Raw genomic sequence first — 22,429 nt, forward strand, 5'->3', positions numbered from 1 at the left:
AAAAACAGAAAGTGAGAATTCTTACCTCACCGAAGTTATAATCTAACAGGGGAGGCTGATATAAGCATATGAATCAGTTAAGCAATGATGCAAAGTAGTATATGAACAAGTGCCAAAGTTGACCAAAGAAAGAACGAATACACAGCAGTTCACTGAAGTGGGAAATCCATGTAGGCTTGATTGGAACTTGAGGGATGGGTACCATGAGGCTTAAGGAAGGAGGTTAGGAAACAGCATGAAGGAAGACTGAAAAGGATCAGGAGCACTTGACGGCCAGTGAGGACCAGGTCTAGATGGAGGAGTGGATCACTACGGAGGCAAATGTGGAGATAAATTTACGCCCGGAGAATCATACAATATCAGAGCAGGATGTGGAGTTTGCACTTGATCCCATAGGTGATGGGGAGCTACCGGAGAGTTTTGAATCATGGAATGATATCATGAAAGTGCTTTGGCAACAGTGTAAGCTGGAAAAGAGGGGAAAATTATGGATTTTACACAGTGTTGGTCTGAGGTGCTTGTGCAGTTTAGTCAAAATTAGTCTAAAAGCGAACAAAAGATTTCTTAATGCCTGTAAATCACTAAAGGTAAAAACACAACTGTACACACAGATGCATATAACATGCATGTAAAGTATAGTCTGCTGTCTGCTTCCCAAAGAATTACTCTTCTCTGTGGTATGCAATCCCCAGGAGAAGCTTGTTGAAAGTTGAGTGAATTTCTTTCATTACCTTTGTTCTTTGACTTGACTGCATGTAGGTTGAGCTGTACATTGTGTTCATTCTTTTTCTTGGTATTCCATCATCATTATATTGCAAAGGGAGAGAGGTGGGGAACTATAGTCCGTCTTTTTTTTTAAAACATCTTTATTGGAGTATAATTGCTTTACAATGGTATATTAGTTTCTGCTGTATAACAAAGTGAATCCGTTATACATATACATATATCCCCATATCTCTTCCCTCTTGCATCTCCCTCCCTCCCACCCTCCCTATCCCACCCCTGTAGGTGGTCACAAAGCACAGAGCTGATCTCCCTGTGCTATGCAGCTGCTTCCCACTAGCTATCTATTTTACATTTGGTAGTGTATATATGTCCATGCCATTCTCTCACTTTGTCACAACTTCCCCTTCCCCCTCCCCACATCCTCAAGTCCATTCTCTAGTAGGTCTGTCACTTTATTCCTGTCTTACCCCTAGGTTCTTCCTAACCTTTTTTTTAACTTAGATTCCATATATATATGTAATCTCCAAAATTTACAAGCAGCTCATGCAGCTCAATAACAAAAAAAACAAACAACCCAATCCAAAAATGAGCAGAAGACCTAAATAGACATTTCTCCACAGAAGATATACAGACTGCCAACAAACACATGAAAGAATGCTCAACATCATTAATTATTAGAGAAATGCAAATCAAAACTACAATGAGATATCATCTCACACCAGTCAGAATGGCCATCAACAAAAAATCTAGAAACAATAAATGCTGGAGAGGGTGTGGAGAAAAGGGAACCCTCTTGCACTGCTGGTGGGAATGTAAATTGATACAGCCACTATGGAGAACAGTATGCAGGTTCCTTAAAAAACTAAAAATAGGACTACCATACGACCCAGCATTCCCACTACCGGGCATATACCCTGAGAAAACCATAATTCAAAAAGAGTCATGTACCAAAATGTTCATTGCAGCTCTATTTACAATAGCCAGGACATGGAAGCAACCTAAGTGCCCATGATCAGATGAATGGATAAAGGAGATATGGCACATATATACAATGGACTATTACTCAGCCATATAGTCCTTGTATAGGAATATTCTTTGATTTTTTTTGAAGATTCTTCAAGGCTTCATAATCATAGATAAATTAAAACCAGAAAGAGTGGTCTCCCTTTGTCACATAATTAAAAATAGTCTTTCAAGTGACAAAATTAAATGTTAAAGGAAATCCTAGCCACAATCAATTCCAGAAAAATTCCTAAAGACCTTAGAAATGCAATACCCATTTGTTGTATGCAAATGGAAAACAAGTTGTCTTTTTTTTTAAATATGGATTTTAGAAAGAAACAAGTAAATCTAACATGTGAGATGATTTCAACATAAAAAGGAAGTGTCCTATAATTACCACACAGATTTAAAAGTTGGTTCTAACTAGATTTTCCTGTGTTGTAAAATATAGTTACAGAATCCTGGGAGAAAACAGAATGGGAATAATGTTATTCTTAAAAGGCTTTGATGTTCCAAAACAGATTTCCTCTTACTTTAGTACCTATAACCTGTTTTTATTACTGCTTGCAAGTTAATCTTGATATTTATTGTCTAAATTCTAAAGTCCTTTGGGCTGTGTCTCCACATGAAATCAAAAGTAGAGGATGAAACTGGATTAATTCACATACTTGCCTCAACTCTCTGATGGACTTTGCTTAATCAAGAAATCAATCTCTGTATTAGCCAGGGTTCTTCAGAGAAACAGAACCAATAAGATATATTGGTACCAGGGAAACCAACAGTATAAGTCCCAGTCTGAGTCCAAAAGCTGAGAGCCAGGAGCTTTGTTGTTGGAGGGCACAAGATGGATATGTCAGCTCAGGCAGAGAGAGCGGAATTTGCTCTTTTTCTGCCTTTTTTTTTCCTATTTAGGCCCTCAAGCGATTGGGTGGCACCCACCTGCATTGGTGAGGACTCTCTTCTTTACCCAGTCTACTGATTCAAATGCTAATCTCTTCTAGAAACACTCTCATGGGCACACCCAGAGATAATGTTTTACCAGCTCTCTGGGCATCCCAGTCAAGTCAATACATAAAATTAACCATCAATATCTCTGTGGCCTTAGTGTGTAAGTAGCTAATTAAAATATGGCTCAAATGGTGACCTTTCAGGAGAAATTTAAACACCCCTTCTGTCCCCCAAAAGCATTCAGCTTTATTCAAGTTTATATTTGGAAGTGGTAAGGAAGACATTAAAGAGAATCAGTTAGTCCAGTTTTAATGTATTTACTATTCTGGTAAGTGCTATTGAGACAGGAGATAGATGGGCTCCAGGCTAGGTATTTACAACTGGCCTCCTGTTTGCATTTCTTGGAGCAGGAAAAAGGTGGGCTTCAGGCTGGACACTTACAAGTAGCCTCCTGTTTGCATTTCCTGAGACAGGAGGTAGGTGGTCTCCAGGTTAAGCCTTTTCAACCAGGCTTCTGTTTGCACTTCGAAATAGAAATAACAACAGAAAGAGGATAAATATCCAGGCTTTGTCTCCTGAGGACACTTTAATCTAACAGTCACAGTCATGGCAGGAACAGAGAGGGGCTAAACCCTGTTTGAGGAAAAGATAAGAGGTCATAGGTTTCCCATCTTTGGGGCAAGGGAGACATTTCACATGTGCAGAAAGGCTCCTGGAGGTCAAAAACGAGGGGGCACCACCCCAGAATAGGTGATGCCAAGGCCCCCCTCATAGGACTCCGGGCTGGAATCCATCTTGGAAAAAAGTTGGGCACGCAAGTTGGGGAGGGCCCTAGGGCAGGTCAGATGTGGGAAAAGAAACCAGATAATTGGCCAAAGGTAAACAAAGGCCCGGAAGAACTGCCCTGTATACATGATCTAACCACCTCTCTACTGTGCTCCTCCTCGTTAGGGAGGATGCCCACTCCCTTCTCTGCGGGTGTGTATTTCTGCCTTGCTTCTGTCTTAATTAAATAAACTGCTTCTCTCTGTGCTCTCCCACTTGTGGTGCTGTGCCTCTAATAATAAACTTTGTACCTGTTTTTACAGTTTTTGCCTCCTTGAAACATTCTTGATTTCAAATGGGGGTAAGAGCCAGGGGAATTTTGCTTCTAGCCTCTAGCCCCTGGTGGTCTAGTGGCTAGGATTCCTGGTTTTCATCCAGGCTACCCAGGTCCAACTCCTGAGCAGGGAACTAAGATCTCACTTCAAGCCACCACTCACTGCTGCTGCCTCTCCGAGATCACTAGGAAGGAAAATGGTAGCATTCTATTAGACAACCTAAATGGGAGAAAATATATATATGTTTGGGGATTCCCTGAGGAAGCAGTATTTAAGCTGAAACTGAAAGATGGATAAGGGAAGGAAGATGGGGAACAGAAAAGAGAGCATCCCCACAGAGGAAAGTGCTTACTGAAGGACCTAAAAAGCAAGATAAAGATGGCACAGGAAGAAAAAGAAGGACAGCCGAGTGTTGTGGGAGCTCAGAGAGTATGACGAATGATGTATTTTTTCACATTTATTCATTCTCTATCTGCCCTTGGATGCCTCTTCCCCACTGACTTTGGAACTTGGCTATATGACCTTCTTTGGACAATGAGTATTTTTCAGGTATAAGTTAAGGCTTTCAATGCACTGGTATGACTTAGCTGGACCTTCTTTTTCCCCTTCTTTCTGCCTGGATGGATCAGCATGCACTGGATAGGAGCTGACTCCTTTGGCCTTCATCCCCAAACATAAAGACCGTGGTGAGGATCACATTTCTCCCACAGCCTGGACCAGAAATTTAGATGGTCACAGTTGACATGCAACATAAGTGACAAATTACCCTGTGGAGTTATAAGCCACTGAGACCTTGGGGATTTGTTTGTTAGACATCATTAATTCAATGAAAGCTGAATGATATTAAGGAAGGAAAACCCAGAGATATATAAAAAGGTCAGACCATGCAGGGACTTTTAGGCAATATTAAGAATGTTGGTTAATCACAAGAAGTCACTGAAGCAAGGTATTGACATAATCAGAATTTTATTAAAAATAAGAGAGAGAGAGAGAGAAGAAGAAGAATAATATAAGAAACCTTTGTAGTTTACTGCACTAAGGAATTATCTAAAAATTTAAGTACTTTACATTGCCAGACTCTCATTTAAGCACTTTACCTATAATAGCTAATGAAATTCAAATGTATTAACCTTGGCTGAGCCACGAATCAAACTTCAACAATCTGGTTTCACTTCCAAAGTCAGAGGAATCCAGAGGAGACAAGATGCTGGTTTGAACCAGGGTTGACCAGAGAGATGGAGAGATCACGATGGAAGTTGAGAGATACGCACAAAGTAGGAATATCAGGGCTTGATTTTTGTCTGGCTGTAGGAGATTTCAAAGATGGCGTCCAGATTTGTGAAATGAGTAATACACCAGCAGAGGAGGTACTGGGAGAGGGTGAGTCGGGAGAATCTTAATTGAGATTGTAAGCTGCTTAATGGTAGAAACTATGTGTTATCAAGATTTTGCCTGTGTGTTATAAAGCTTCAGTGATGACTTACAAAATAAATGAAACATAGATTTACAAAAGTCTATTTTGAAGTATCACAGGACTTTAGTATAACATTTTCTTAGATGACGATGAGTTTTTCTTAAGGGTTTCTGTTGATAGAATTCACAAATTTGACTCAGAGAGAACATTCATGTTTGGCATGAGTATTTCTTCCATACACTCAAGGTTAGTGCTTGTGCTGTAATTTTTCATTTCATTGCTACCTCTTTTTATTAATTTTTCATTTTATTGCTACCTGCTAATTCATCAGGTGTAGTCACATGCTATTCAGAAACTTTATTGTCATATTAGAGCAAATTTAATGTGATTCACAGTTTTAACATAGAACAGCATTTGTATTGTAAATTCAGTAGTGAAGAAACAAGCATTTATTCTAAGACTGCTTTGTACCAACACTGTTTCATTTATTTATTTATTTATTTGTTTATTTATTTATTTTTGGCTGCGTTGAGTCTTTGTTGCTGCACGCAGGCTTTCTCTAGTTGCGGTGCGCAGGCTTCTCATTGCAGTGGCTTCTCTTTGTTGCGGAGCACGGGCTCTAGGCACGTGAGCTTCAGTAGTTGTGGCTCACAGGCTCTAGAGGTCAGGCTCAGTAGTTGTGGTGCATGGGCTTAGCTGCTCCACGGCATGTGGGATCTTCCTAGACCAGGGCTCGAACCCATGTCCCCTGTATTAGCAGGCGGATTCTCAACCACTGCACCACCAGGGAAGTCCCATGTGCCAACACTATGTTAACAGGTAATAACAAGGTTATTTCATTTAGTCCTCACAGCTGTTCTGTCACAAATTATAAGTGTTTTTGCCTTGGCTACAGTTTCTTCCTATTGCATTACATTTCTGGGTTTTAACAGTGATTAATTGTATTTTTTTGAGAAATCTTTAGTATTTTGTAGCATTTATTATTAAGCATGAATAGTAACTAAAAACTTCCTTAAATGCATATATATTAATACAACTACTCTATGCCACACTCCTTTAAAGGAGTCCATTTGGAAAGCTGGTGTCTTTCAGAATCAGCACTCAAGTTATGCCTTACATTGCAGAGCTCAAGAGACTTGCTGTTCTTACTTTTTAATGACACATACTATCTCTTTGTCTGTCTCTTTCCCCTTCTTGGCTGGAGTTAGTGTCACCTAATTGTCTTCTGCTGAGACACTTAAGCACAGTCTTCAAGCAACATAAGGGCTGTGCACAGAAAGCCAGAGCCATGGTGCCATCAGGCCAAAAGGAAATGGAGAATGGAGTAAGATTGATGTAGGAATGTCAGGAAAGAGATACAGTAAGTCTCCTACATACGAACCTTTGAAAGTTGCAAACTTTCAAAGATACGAACATGCATTCCATCATCAGGCATGAGTGAAATTGCACTTGTCCTCCGTCCCCTGTTGCTAACGATCCTTCAGCTCTACCATCTCCCACCTCCTCTCCCTCTTCCAGTCAGTAACTCTTCTTGCCTCTTCACTCGATTCCAGCCCCTGTGTGCCAGCTGGTGCACTGGACTACTGTGCTTTTCAAGGTACTGTACTGTAAGATTAAAAACACTTTCTTTATTTGTGGTGTTTGTTCGTTATGTATTATTTGTGTGAAAAGTATCACAAACCTATTACAGTACAGTACTATATAGCTGATTGTGTTAGTTGTGCACCTAGGCTAACTTTGTTGGACTTACGAACAAATTGGACTTACAAATGTGCTCTCAGACAGAACTTATTCATATGTAGCGGACTTACTCTAGTGATTTGTGTATCCTCTTCTGTCTGAGGTAAATATGTGTGGCTAAGGTGACATATAAAATGTCCAACAACCAGTGTGGTCTAGTTACCTACAATCAGAACAGATGCATCACAAATTAGAACAGAAATCAATCACCAGTCACCAAAAGGATATCATTCACAAATAGTCTTTAGGGCCTGCAGGTAAATTCTAGCTGAACATCAGTCTTGGGAGTAATTTTCTAAGTGTGGTGGTGAGAATGTTTTTTTTTTTTTTAAGATTTTTAATTTAATTTTTATTTAATTTAACTTTATCTTTTTGGCCACTCATGTGGCATGTGTGATCTTAAATCCCCTACCAGGGATCGAACCTGTGGCCCCTGCATTGGAAGCATGGAGTCTTAACCACTGGACTGCTAGGGAATTCCCGAGCATGAATTTTAAGAAGGTTTGGGCTGACTGTACTATATGAAATTATGTACTTATTTGTCTCTATAATGGGAAGTAATTGATTTGAAAAGGAATACAGTGGCATGTTTTAACAGTCAAATGTTTTACCCTCAATAAAGGTATTTATTAATAAAAAATAATATTTGCATTATCCCAGGACCTTGTGTGTATTTATTTAGTACCCTGTGATTTATAAAGCACTTCCAAGTCTGCAGTCTCATACCATACTTATAAGACTCCTGAGAGGTGGATGGAGAAGGTGGGAGATGAATAGAGAAGTAAAATATTTGTCCAAAACCAGATGGCTAATATGCAGAGTAGTCATAATGAGACATGACTTTTAGAAAGATGTGAAATTGTGAAAATTAACTATTGTATTTCTTATAAAAACATTGAATGGCTTCTGAACTGCCTAAGAAAGCTCAAAATTATACTGAAAATAAGTAGTAACTAATTTTTTTCTTGGGAAATAAGCTAAGTTCTGACATTGTTGTGTTTGTGCTTATGAAAATAAATAGAAGAGCACATATTTGTTGGCCTTTCAAGACAATCGATCTTAATTCTGTGAAAAATCTATTCCTATCCATTGTCCAGCTGTTGATTTCTAAATACCGTTCTCCAGTAAAATGAACCAGATATCCTTGGAGAAATCACCTATTCTAGAGCTGAGATAGAAAAAAATGCAAGGTCAGTCTGGGCCATTTCACAGTGCCAGAAAGAAAAGAATTGGGGGAAAAAACTCAGAACACAACAACAATAAGAAAAACAAAAAACAGAAGCAACAGGATGGGGGCAGGTTCAAGGGACACCAGGAGCCAATCTGAAAGAATTCCCAATGGCCAAAGCTGGAACAATTCAAGAAACAGAAGTAGAATTAGATTATAATACAAAATAGAAAATAATATCCACAAGTCCATATTAAATAACCCATTATTGAATAAATAAATTAGGACAAAAAGACAAATCTTCCTTCCAGAAAAATTCCAAATAATATATGTGCATAATACTCTCTCCAGGAGAAGGAATTTACCACCCTTCCCCGGTTTGAGTGTGGACTAGAGTTGGTGACTTACTTCCAAAGAACAGTGTATGAAAAGGGGAAAAATAGTAACTTTATAGTGAAGAAAACTGGCAAACACCTTTTTAACCAAGTGATCAGGGTTAAGCTCACTGGTGTTAAGCCATGTTCATATCATGTACCCCCTGATACGTTTTGATTAAAAAAGCACTTTATCTTTGATTAAATCTTTCCAAAAACTTTTAATTTCAGTCTAATTATGAGAAAAACATTATACAGACCCAAACTGAACTGCATTCTATAAAATATCTGACAGAACTTCTCAAAAATGTTGAGGTCATGAAAAGCAAAGATCAAGAATCTGTCGTAGACCACAGGAGCTAATTTGAGACATGACAAATAAATGTATTATGGGATCCTAGACTGGATCAGAACTGGAACAGAACTTGGACATTAAGGGAAAAACTGGTGAAACCTGTATATATTCTGAAGTTTAGATAATAATTTAAAAAATGTAAAAATGTTGGTTTCTTAGTTTTGCCAAATGTGCCATGGTAAAATAAGGTGATACCTTAGGGGAAACTGAAACCCGGGCATATGGGAACTCTGTACTATCTTTGCAACCCCTCCATAAATCTAAAATTATTCCAAAATAAAAAAGCTTATTGAAAATAAACTACTCAGAACGTCCTTGTGTACACGTGGGTCTATGTATGTGTCTGTATATGTAGGTAGGCATGAATGTCAATCAGTAGAGGTGAGCACTTTACTGACAATTCTATAATATTGAGTAATAGTGACAACTGTTTTTACTTTAATGCTTGTATTACACTTTGGCTATTTTTGGTATTTGTTCATAAGCCAGCATGGCATGGCTTGTGTGTGCATGTTGTCGTGCTCACACGTATCTTTACATATGTTTATTTTCATTCAGCTCTGAAATGAAAGTGTGTTAAATGACCAATTTTTTGAACATTAAAGAACCTTCTATCCAGGGACAAGAGCCAATGGGCAGCCAGAGCACATACTTGCTTTTATTTACTGTGATGATTAAAGGGGTTCATTTTTCTAAAAGATCAGCACTACGGGCCTCTGTATCCAGTGCTCATTCTGGTGGGAATCAAAAGCCTTCTGGGAGTCGTAATGGCTAGGACAGGATTCCTGTCTTTCAGCAGCAGTGAAGCATTAGATCAAAGTTTTTACACTCCTCTAGAGCCCTCAAACCTCATCCAGTTTTGTCTCTGGTGATGGTCAAATAGTGAAGTCATTATAATGGCAAAGAGTATCTCTTGCTCAATGAAAAATAGCTTGGCATGTATCACCTTTCTGTAGTGATGTTAATGGGATGAATAAAAAAAAATCTGAAAGTAGAACTGGCTATTTAGAAATAAGAAGAGAAATGTGGAGGAGCAGTATTTTCTGCACAGCTTTGTTGTTCATCAAATTCAATTTGGTATCCTTGGAGGGAAGAACAAGAAAGATGTACAGGTTTCCCTGCTATCTGAATGTAGAGCATTCCTATAAAGCCTTTTGTAAGCTGAGAAGGCACAAAGTGAAGAAGCAATTACCTTAACATACATCTTGCTAATGGACACACAGAATAAACCAAGATAAAGCACAGATGCTCACAGACACAGTTCAAAGCTCTGGCGGCTTGATGTTGAGATGCTGTATGTATTGATATCTCCTGGGAAAGGAGCTTGGTGGTGCCATTCTGGCTACTGGGGTGTATGTGGCTCACTGCAGAGCAAACACTGAATGTGACTTTCCCTTTTCACCTTTTTTTTTTTGGTTTTACTTGTTTATTACTTTTATTATTTTTTAAATGTTTTTATTGGAGTATAATTGCTTTACAATGGTGTATTAGTTTCTGCTTTATAACAAAGTGAATCAGTTATACATATACATATATCCTTATATCTCTTCCCTCTTGCATCTCCCTCCCTCCCACCCTCCCTACCCCACCCCTCTAAGTGGTCACAAAGCACTGAGCTGATCTCCCTGTGTTATGCGGCTGCTTCCCACTAGCTATCTATTTTACATTTGGTAGTGTATGTATGTCCATGCCACTCTCTCACTTCGTCCCAACTTCCCCTTCCCCTTCCCTGTGTCCTCAAGTCCATTCTCTAGTAGGTCTGCGTCTTTATTCCCGTCTTGCCACTAGGTTCTTCATGACCATTTTTTTTTTTAGATTTCATATATATATGTGTTGGCATACAGTATTTGTTTTTCTCTTTCTGACTTCCTTCAATCTGTATGACAGACTCTAGGTCCATTCACCTCACTACAAATAATTCAATTTCATTTCTTTTTATGGCTGAGTAATATTCCATTGTATGTATGTGCCACATCTTCTTTATCCATTCATCTGTTGATGGACACTTAGGTTGCTTCCACAACCACTATGAAGAACAGTAGGGAGGTTCCTTAAAAAAACTAAAAATAGAACTATCTTTTCACCTTTTTAAGCAAAAGTGAAAATCCTCTTCGGATTTCTTTTGGTTAGCGAAAACAGGTGCCAATGTAGGTTTTCATAAAAGTGAAGGGGCATAAAGCAAACTTTTGAAGACTGAAGGATACCTATACTCATTCCCTAATGTTGAACTTATCAGTTTATTAATAACGTCATCAGTGCAGGGCTTTTATAGCTCTACACTAAGCTGGCCTGATATGAGGAAGCTATTCATCCATTTTTCATGTCTAAATAATTTCCAAATGACTTAATCTTTTGGTTTATACTCCCAGATTTTCTCAGTCAGTTCCCCTGTCTTTCAGGCTGTGTGTCTAATATGCCAAATAAAATAGTAAATTCAATGAAAAAAGAACACCCAAACTCCAACATATTCATCCTGTTGTTGGGTGTTGTTTTGACAATATGACTTGATGGATAATGGGTCTTATTCCAATCTGAGTAGTTGTGTAGATACAGCCTCTTATCCTGCCAAAAGACAGTTTGGGGAATTTTTTTCTTGACTCAAATGATGTGTCAGTATCTACAATGTAGATATAGACCATGTCTTCATAATGCCAGGCTTCTAGATAACGATGGAAGAATCCACTCTAACCATCCTAGAATTAGGAAATATCCTGACAGTAAGTTGCATTTTTTTCACTTTATATTCAATAATTTTGTATTGATTAAATGTTCACACATATTTATATAAACTCTTAGGCAAAATAAAACTGTGAAATAAACTTACTGTCTTAAAATGGAATAACCAATGTTTTTAATATATAGAAATTAAAGTATTAAAATCCATCATCACATCTAAAATACTTTTCAAGTGGTAAATCTATTCCTAAACCATGAAAGGATGTATTCCTAATTGTGAATTATTAGGTCTAAATAGGTTAGTAACAAAAATATTAAGATTAGTAGCTTTTGATTTCTGATTTTACATATTTTTACGTATTTCCTCAAATTTTACAATATTTTACAGATTTGCTCAGAAAATTATAAAATCAAATACAATAAGATATCTTCTATTTTTTAAGAAAAACTATTATTTGGTAAGAAATACCTTCTCTGAAGAATATTAACTTATTTCCTGAGGATATGTTAGGCAGTTCTTAGTGCTTTTTTCATTTCCTTCTGTTGGGCTATGGGCTTTCAAACCTGATCCTTGACATTCATACCCTTGAAATTGAAAACTGTTTCTTATCCACATTGCCTGAACTTAGTACCTGCTGAGATTTGTGGGACAATGTTTTAGTGAGGAAACTATGTACAGGTTGGGGTCTTCCACACAGAGCTCTGGGGAAAGTGCCCACTTTCCTTAGCTGAGTGGAACCACAGCAATAAACCTTCAGGGGTAAGAATAATGGAGAAGGGATAGAATGGAAATTTCCAAGACTTTGCTAGCAATAAAATGTTTTAACAAGGACGTTTTACAGAGTTATCTGATTCTTGGTGTAATAAATCCTCTGCTAGGAGTCTGTGGAAAATGGTCTACAGTAGTAAGGGTTTGCGTTAATGGGTTCTGGAACAGAGACGACAAAATGTTCTCTCTTTCTGTCTCTCTCTCCCTTTTTTCTTGGTCCCAAGTGTAATCTTTGGTCAGAATTCCTGCTCCCAACTTCACCCCTGAGTCTGTTCTGAGAGTGGGCTTAGTAAAAATGTAATTTTCTTTGGCTTGCCTTTTTGACTGATAGGGAGATCTTAAGGTGAATAATTTTTGAGGCAGTTTCACTTGAGCAAGGTAATGTTTCTTTCACTTTTTTCAGGTATTATTCTTTACTACCTCAAAATCCATTGTGCTTGTTTTTCTAGAAATTGTTTTTCAAAAATAAAAAGAGATCATGCCAAGAATCTTGTAAAGTCATGTCTGAGGAACTCAACTCAAATGCAAGTGTCTTGATTCCAGCTCCTTGGGAATATGAGTAAGAGGAAGAACAAAGGATGAGTCAATTCTGCCACCCAAAAAACTGAAAACTACTGAATATTTTGCAAAACAGCAAACATCATTAAAATTTCTGAGAATATGTAATAGAATTTACATGCTCTGGTTTTCAAAGTAATATGCATTCATTATATTTATTTAGAAAATAAAGGATAAGAAAAAGAAACTATTCAATCAAAGCCTCACAAGATAAAAAATATTAATATGTTAGACCTTTAAAAAACTTTTTTTCCATGAAATTATTTAATAGTTTCTTAAAAATGTTTTTCTTTTAGAAAATCTTTTGGTTTCTTTTGGACATTTTCTTTAATTTTTTTTCACAAAATTCTTTCCATACTTAAATTTTTAAAATCCTAGAAGAAAAATAATCTTAAGGTAATTTTAGGTATTTTACTTTTTAAAAGTAAATGAAATGCTCTTGTTTTTCTTTTTGTACTGTTATCTTTGGTTTAGTGCTTCTTTGTGAGTGATACTTGATTTATTTCTCTTAAAGGTCAACTTCTTAAGAAGGAAGTCTACCTAAATTTTTCTAAATCATGCTATTTCTTTAGACATAGGATTTTAAACCTCAACCCAATCTTTACAATAAACTCAGAGTTAAGAAGTCAAGATTCTGTGGCATTTGTCTTTTTAAAAGGGAGACAATCATGGATCAAGTTAACACTGATTAAAATAAAATGGGAACTCTTTGAATTCTGCACATTCTTATTCAAGATTATTCCATGGGCTTCAATATTTTGTGTAAAATCATCCTGACTTAGTTGGAGTTTTTATCATCAATATGAAGAATCATTGACCGAAGGCATCTACTCACTTTTCTCTTGGGTAAGGGGAGGGGCAAAGTACTGTTGAGTCCAGTGTTTTGGTCCAGTTATCATCAGTTTTTTCAGTGACCACAGAGTGAACTTCTAATTGCAGCCAACTCTCTCAAAATAGTTGTTTTGGGTTACAAAAGGAAATAAAATGAGGGTACATGAGTCATTCTACGTTCTTTAAAATGACTAGCACAACAATTTTCCTAAGGAGGGGCAATAGGGTCATGTTCCTCTTGAAAGGATACACTTTAAATAATTGAATAATACAGTGAAACTACAATAAAAGATGATGCAGACATTTCCATTTAAACAGGGATTCTACCTGTGTCCTCTTTTATAGCTAAGGTCCACCAGCCAAGTAGCAGAAGTTCTGGAGTTTACTAGACACCCCTGAGAAATACAGCTGTTATAAACAGCTTGAGGCTTCTGTACCTGAAATACAGCTGCTAGCTGTCATCTAGAAGCAAGAGTTTTTAGGGTGGAATTAGTTGAAAGAAGACAGTGCTTATGAAGAGGGCCAGAAAGAGGTTCCCCTTGAAAAAGATATGAAAAATTTGGGTCCAGGAGTAATCAGATTTATTGGAAATGCTTTATTGAGGAGCCTGGTGAACCAAGCCAGAGCCTGCCCCCTTCATGCCTCTGAAGAACTAGCCCTTAAGGGAGAGGCAACCTTGAGCTCAAGAAGTTCTCTTTCTACACAGGCTCAAAATATGCTGTGCAGGGCAGCCAATGGGTAGCTTCATATTAATAATTATAAGCCTCAGCTGATGTTGTTACTTATGTGAATTATAATTGGATATAGCAATTACAAAAGAGCAATAAAATTTAAGAGTCCTGAATTGATTAGAAAAAAGAAGTTTAGAAAAACAAAATAATGAAGCCCATTTAATATTGTTTCTGTACAAAAGAAATGCAATCAAAAGAAAGGAAGTGTGGTTGAAAAGTGCCTTGTTTAAGTATACACAGACTAGGTGTTTCCTATATTAGATGAAAATAGGTGTATATTCCACTTTCTATTACCTAAGAAAAATCAGACACATCTTTTCACAAAGAAAGAAAACTTTAGACAATGGGATAGGCTAAAACCCATACTATTACAAATTAGATTTTTATTTTGATATCAGTAATATTTTTAAAAGGAAAATGGAGAGCAATAAAGCTGATCTTTTCTCCTATGTATGAAATAAGCCTTCCCGTACAATTCATCATAGCTTTGCAAAGTTGAAAACTTTTTGTTTTTAAATATACTTGGCAAAATTCTGCTCAAACCTAATAATAAGAAACAACCATCTTTTTTCCTACTGGACAGCTGTTAGCTATTAAAATAATGGACTTTGAACTTTAATCTTTAAATCATGTACAAATATTTATATATCTACAAATTAGGAAAAATATTTTCCCAACACTGCTTAACAAAAACGTTTAATCTCTGCATTATTCTTATATTATTGTAACATTTCAGGTGTCTCTCTTTTTTTTTTTTAGTCTCTGCTTTACAACAAAGTGAATCAGTCATACATATATATCTGTTCCCACATCCCCTCCCTCCTGCGTCTCCCTCCCTCTCACCCTCCCCATCCCACCCCTCCAGGCGGCCACAAAGCACAGAGCTGTTCCCCCCGCACCACGCGGCCACCCCCCACCATCCATCCACCCCACGCCTAGCAGTGTACACACGTCCATGCCACTCCCCCGCCCCGTCACAGCCCCCCCCTCCATATCCCCAAGCCCACCCCCAATAGGTCTGTGTCTCTATTCCTGTTTTACCCCTAAGTTCTTCATGACATTTTTTTTCTTAAATTCCATATAAATGTGTTAGCATACGGTATTTGTCTTTCTCTTTCTGACTTACTTCACTCTGTATGACAGACTCTAGGTCTATCCACCTCATTACAAATAGCTCAGTTTTGTTTCTTTTTATGGCTGAGTAATATTCCATTGTATATATGTGCCACATCTTCTTTATCCATTCATCCGATGATGGACACTTGGGTTGTTTCCATCTCTGGGCTATTGTGAATAGAGCTGCAATGAACATTTTGGTACATGTCTCTTTTTGAATTATGGTTTTCTCAGGGTATATGCCCAGTAGAGGGATTGCTGGGTCATATGGTAGTTCTATTTGTAGTTTTTTAAGGAACCTCCATACTGTTCTCCATAGTGGCTGTACCAATTCACATTCCCACCAGCAGTGCAAGAGTGTTCCCTTTTCTCCACACCCTCTCCAGCATTTATTGTTTCTAGATTTCTGGATGATGGCCATTCTGACTGGTGTGAAATGATATCTCATTGTAGTTTTGATTTGCATTTCTCTAATGATTAGTGATGTTGAGCATTCTTTCATGTGTTTGTTGGCAGTCTGTATATCTTCTTTGGAGAAATGCCTATTTAAGTCTTCTGCCCATTTTTGGATTGGGTTGTTTGTTTTTTGGCTATTGAGCTGCATGAGCTGTTTATAAATTTTGGAGATTAATCCTTTGTCTGTTGCTTCATTTGCAAATATTTTCTCCCATTCTGAGGGTTGTCTTTTCATCTTGTTTATGGTTTCCTTTGCTATGCAAAAGCTTTGAAGTTTCATTAGGTCCCATTTGTTTTTATTTCCATTTCTCTAGGAGGTGGGTCCAAAGGGATCTTGCTGTGATTTATGTCATAGAGTGTTCTGCCTATGTTTTCCTCTAAGAGTTTGATAGTGTCTGGCCTTACATTTAGGTCTTTAATCCATTTTGAGCTTATTTTTGTGTATGGTGTTAGGGAATGATCTAATCTCATACTTTTACATGTAGCTGTCCAGTTTTCCCAGCAACACTTATTGAAGAGGCTGTCCTTTCTCCATTGTACATTCCTGACTCCTTTATCAAAGATAAGGTGACCATATGTGCATGGGTTTATCTCTGGGTTTTCTATCCTGTTCCATTGATCTATCTTTCTGTTTTTGTGCCCATACCACACTGTCTTGATTACTGTAGCTTTGTAGTATAGTCTGAAGTCAGGGAGCCTGATTCCTCCAGCTCCATTTTTCGTTCTCAAGATTGCTTTGGCTATTCGGGGTCTTTTGTGTTTCCATATAAATTGTGAAATTTTTTGTTCTAGTTCTGTGAAAAATGCCAGTGGTAGTTTGATAGGGATTGCATTGAATCTGTAGATTGCTTTGGGTAGTAGAGCCATTTTCACAATATTGATTCTTCCAATCCAGGAGCATGGTATATCTCTCCATCTATTTGTATCATCTTTAATTTCTTTCATCAGTGTCTTATAATTTTCTGCATACAGGTCTTTTGTCTCCTTAGGTAGGTTTATTCCTAGATATTTTATTCTTTTTGTTGCAATGGTAAATGGGAGTGTTTTCTTGATTTCATTTTCAGATTTTTCATCATTAGTGTACAGGAGTGCCAGAGATTTCTGTGCATTAATTTTGTATCCTGCAACTTTACCAAATTCACTGATTAGCTCTAGTAGTTTTCTGGTAGCATCTTTAGGATTCTCTACATATAGTATAATGTCATCTGCAAACAGTGACAGCTTTACTTCTTCTTTTCTGATTTGGATTCCTTTTATTTCCTTTTCTTCTCTGATTGCTGTGGCTAAAACTTCCAAAACTAGGTTGAATACGAGTGGTGAGAGTGGGTAGCCTTGTCTTATTCCTGATCTTAGTGGAAATGGTTTCAGTTTTTCACCATTGAGGACGATGTTGGCTGTGGGTTTGTCATATATGGCCTTTATTATGTTGAGGAAAGTTCCCTCTATGCCTACTTTCTGCAGGGTTTTTATCATAAATGGGTGTTGAATTTTGTCAAAAGCTTTCTCTGCATCTCTTGAGATTATCATATGGTTTTTCTCCTTCAATTTGTTAATATGGTGTATCACATTGATTGATTTGCGTATATTGAAGAATCCTTGCATTCCTGGAATAAACCCCACTTGATCATGGTGTATGATCCTTTTAATGTGCTGTTGGATTCTGTTTGCTAGTATGTTGTTGAGGATTTTTGCATCTATGTTCATCAGTGATATTGGCCTGTAGTTTTCTTTCTTTGTGACATCCTTGCCTGGTTTTGGTATCAAGGTGATGGTGGCCTCGTAGAATGAGTTTGGGGGTGTTCCTTCCTCTAAAATTGTTTGGAAGAGTTTGAGAAGGATGGGTGTTAGCTCTTCTCTAAATGTTTGATAGAATTCGCCTGTGAAGCCATCTGGTCCTGGGCTTTTGTTTGATGGAAGATTTTTAATCACAGTTCAATTTCAGTGCTTGTGATTGGTCTATTCATATTTTCTATTTCTTCCTGATTCAGTCTTGGCAGGTTGTGCATTTCTAAGAATGTGTCCATTTCTTCCAGGTTGTCCATTTTATTGGCATAGATTTGCTTGTAGTAATCTCTCATGATCTTTTGTATTTCTGCAGGGTCAGTTGTTACTTCTCCTTTTTCATTTCTAATTCTATTGATTTGAGTCTTCTCCCTTTTTTTCTTGATGAGTCTGGCCAATGGTTTGTCAATTTTGTTTATCTTCTCAAAGAACCAGCTTTTAGTTTGGTTGATATTTGCTATCATTTCCTTCATTTCTTTTTCATTTATTTCTGATCTGATCTTTATGATTTCTTTCCTTCTGCTAACTTTGGGGGTTTTTTGTTCTTCTTTCTCTAATTGCTTTAGATGAAGGGTCAGTTTGTTTACTCGAGATGTTTCCTGTTTCTTAAGGTGGGATTGTATTGCTATAAACTTCCCCCTTAGAACTGCTTTTGCTGCGTCCCATAGGTTTTGGGTCGTCGTGTCTCCACTGTCATTTGTTTCTAGGTATTTTTTAATTTCCTCTTTGATTTCTTCAGTGATCACTTCGTTATTGAGTAGTGTATTGTTTAGCCTCCATGTGTTTCTATTTTTTACAGATCTTTTCCTGTAATTGATGTCTAATCTTATAGCATTGTGGTCGGAAAAGATACTTGATACAATTTCAATTTTCTTAAATTTACCAAGGCTTGATTTGTGACCCAAGATATGATCTATCCTGGAGAATGTTCCATGAGCACTTGAGAAAAATGTGTATTCTGTTGTTATTGGATGGAATATCCTATAAATATCAATTAAGTCCATCTTGTTTAATGTATCATTTAAAGCTGTGTTTCCTTATTTATTTTCATTTTGGATGATCTGTCCATTGGTGAAAGTGGGGTGTTAAAATCCCCTACTATGAGTGTGTTACTGTCGATTTCCACCTTGATGGCTGTTAGTATTTGCCTTATGTATTGAGGTGCTCCTATGTTGGGTGCATATATATTTACAATTGTTATATCTTCTTCTTGGATCAATCCCTTTATCATTATGTAGTGTCCTTCTTTGTCTCTTCTACTAGTCTTTATTTTAAAGTCTATTTTGTCTGATATAAGAATTGCTACTCCAGCTTTCTTTTGGTTTCCAGTTGCATGGAATATCTTTTTCCATCCCCTTACTTTCAATCTGTATGTGTCTCTAGGTCTGAAGTGGGTCTCTTGTAGACAGCATATATATGGGTCTTGTTTTTGTATCCATTCAGCCACTCTGTGTCTTTTGGTGGCAGCATTTAGTCCATTTACATTTAAGGTAATTATTGATCTGTATGTTCCTATTCCCATTTCCTTAATTGCTTTGGGTTCGTTATTGTAGGTATATTCCTTCTGTTGTGTTTCTTGCCTAGAGAAGTTCCTTTAGCATTTGTTGTAAAGCTGGTTTGGTGGTGCTGAACTCTCTCAGCTTTTGCTTGTCTGTAAAGGTTTTAATTTCTCCATCAAATCTGAATGAGATCCTTGCTGGGTAGAGTAATCTTGGTTGCAGGTTTTCCTCATTCATCACTTTAATTATGTCCTGCCACTCCCTTCTGGCTTGTAGAGTTTCTGCTGAAAGATCAGCTGTTAACCTGATGGGGATTCCCTTGTGTGTTATTTGTTGTTTTTCCCTTGCTGCTTTTAATATGATTTCTTTGTGGTTAATTTTTGACAGTTTGATTAATATGTGTCTTGGCATATTTCTCCTTGGATTTATTCTGTATGGGACTCTCTGTGCCTCCTGGACTTGATTAACTATTTCCTTTCCCATATTAGGGAAGTTTTCAACTATAATCTCTTCAAATATTTTCTCAGTCCCTTTCTTTTTCTCTTCTTCTTCTGGAACCCCTATACTTCAAATGTTGGTGCGTTTAATGTTGTCCCAGAGGTCTCTGAGACTGTCTTCTGTTCTTTTCATTCTTTTTTCTTTATTTTGCTCTGCATCAGTTATTTCCACTATTTTATCTTCCACCTCACTTATCCGTTCTTCTGCCTCAGTTATTCTACTATTGATCCCATCTAGAGTATTTTTCATTTCATTTATTGTGTTTTTAATCGATGCTTGATTCATCTTTAGTTCTTCTAGGTCCTTATTAACTGTTTCTTGCATTTTGTCTATTCTATTTCCAAGATTTTGGATCATGGAAATAGAATCTTAGATCATCTTTACTATCATTATTCTGAATTCTTTTTCAGGTAGACTGCCTATTGCCTCTTCATTTGTTAGGTCTGGTAGGTTTTTATCTTGCTCCTTCACCTGCTGTGTGTTTTTCTGTCTTCTCATTTTGCTTATGTTACTGTGTTTGGGGTCTCCTTTTTGCAGGCTGCAGATTCGTAGTTCCCGTTGTTTTTGGTGTCTGTCCCCAGTGGCTACGGTTGTTTTAGTAGGTTGTGTAGGCTTCCTGGTGGGGGGGACTAGTGCCTGTGTTCTGGTGGTTGAGGCTCTATCTTGTCTTTCTGGTGGACAGGTCCACGTCTGGTGGTGTGTTTTGGGGTGCCTGTGGCCTTATTATGTTTTTAGGCAGCCTCTCTGCTAATGGGTGGGGTTGTGTTCCTGTCTTGCTTGTTGCTTGGCATAGGGTGACCAGCACTGTAGCTTGCTGGTCGTTGACTGAAGCTAGGTGCTGGTGTTGAGATGGAGATCTCTGGGAGATTTTCACTGCTTGATATTATGTGGAGCTGGGAGGTCTCTTGTGGACCCGTGTCCTGAAGTTGGCTCTCCCACTTCAGAGGCACAGCACTGACTCCTGGCTGCAGCACCAAGAGCCTTTTATCTACCCGGCTCAGAATAAAAGGGAGAAAAAGTAGAAAGAAAGAATTAGTAGTAGAAAGAAAGAGAGAGAGAAAGAAAGGAAGAAGGAAAGAAAGGAAGGAAGGAAGGAAGGAAGGAAGGAAGAAAGAAAGAAAGAAAGAAAGGAGGGAGGGAGGAAGGACGGAAAGAAAGAAAGGAGGGAGGGAGGAAGGAAAGAAAAAGAAAGAGTGAAAGGAAGAAGGGAGAGAGGGAGGGAGGAAGGAAAGAAAGAAAGACAGACAGGAGGGAGGGAGGGAGGGAGGAATGAAAGAAAGAAAGAAAGAAAGAAAGGGGCAGAGGGAGGGAGGGAGGAAGGGATGGTAGGAAAAAAAGAAAGAGAGAAGATAAAGTAAAATAGAATAAAGTATAAAATATAGTAGCGTTATTAAAAATAAAAAAAGTAATTATTAAAAAAAAAACAGATGGATAGAACCCTGGGACCTATGGTGGAAGCAAAGCTATACAGAGAAAATCTCACACAGAAGCACACACATACACATTCACAAAAAGAGAACAGAGGGGAAAAAATCAAAAATCTTGTTCTCAAAGTCGACCTCCTCAATTTGGGATAATTCGTTGTAAAAAGACGAAAAGGGGAAAAAGTCTGAAATCTTGCTCTCAAAGTCCACCTCCTTAATTTGGGATAATTCGTTGTAAAAAGAGGAAAAGGGGAAAAAATCTTAAATCTTGTCCTCAAAGTCCACCTCCTCAATTTGTGATAATTCGCTGTCCATTCATGCACTCCACAGATGCAGGGCACATCAAGCGGACAGTGGAGCTTTAATCCCCTGCTTCTGAGGCTGCACAGAGAGATTTCCCTGTCTCTTCTCTGCTCTCACAGCTCCCGGGTCTCAGCGTTGGACCTGGCCCCGCCTCTGCACGTAGGTCGCCGGAGGGCATCCGTTCTTCGCTCAGACAGGACGGGTTTAAAGGAGCCGCTGATTCGGGGGCTCTGGTTCGCTCAGGCAGAGGGGAGGGAGGGGCACGCAGTGCAGGGCGTGCCTGCGGCAGCAGAGGCCGGCGTGACGTTGCACCAGCCCGAGGCGCTCCGTGTGCTTTCCCGGGGAAGCTGTCCCTGGGTCCCGGGACTCCGGCAGTGGCGGGCTGCACAGGCTCCCCAGAAGGGGGGCGTGGACAGTGACCTGCGCTCGCACACAGGCCTTGTGGCGGCAGCAGCAGCCCCAGCGTCCCACGCCCGTCTCCGGGGTCCGCGCCTTCAGCCGCGGCTCGCGCCCGTCTCTGGAGCTTCTTTAAGCAGCGCTCTTAATGCCCTCCAGGTATGTGGGGAATTTCTTGCCTTTTGGGGGGTCTGAGGTCTTCTGTCAGCGTTCAGTAGGTCTCAGGTGTCTCTTAAGAGACAGTTTAAGCTTCCACCTTACAGTAATATTGACTGTGTCCAGCCAAAATCTGAAGTAGCTTAGTGGCTACCGATTACTTAGTCAAAGCTGAATACTGTGTATTTAACTGTTCATCTTTTAAGGCATGTTCTCATTATAGCTTCATTTATTACCAAGTAATTATGAAATAGTATATCATCAATTGAAAAAAGGCATTTTAACTTGAAATAGAAATTTTTAAATCACCTAATAATCTTGATTTCACAAGAGAGTCAAGAGAGATGGCCCATTAGAATTACATTTTGTATCACCCGGTGCTTAGGGTCTATCACTTTACTCATTTA

At 38.3% G+C, this 22,429-nt stretch overlaps 1 pseudogene across 1 annotated transcript in view; it reads left to right on the forward strand.

Annotated features, from left to right (window-relative positions):
• Positions 1-293: 293 nt before the first annotated feature.
• LOC309811205 (nucleolin-like) overlaps positions 294-22,429 on the forward strand; it is an 89,670-nt pseudogene continuing 67,534 nt past the window's right edge. The window contains exons 1-3 of the transcript in view: positions 294-587; positions 2,641-2,675; positions 4,957-5,156. The product of the transcript in view is annotated as a nucleolin-like (transcript). The remainder of the gene's footprint in view (positions 588-2,640; positions 2,676-4,956; positions 5,157-22,429) is intronic.

The sequence above is a fragment of the Mesoplodon mirus genome (assembly GCF_964341445.2).
Source record: "Mesoplodon mirus genome assembly, chromosome: 10".
Lineage (NCBI taxonomy): Eukaryota > Metazoa > Chordata > Mammalia > Artiodactyla > Ziphiidae > Mesoplodon > Mesoplodon mirus.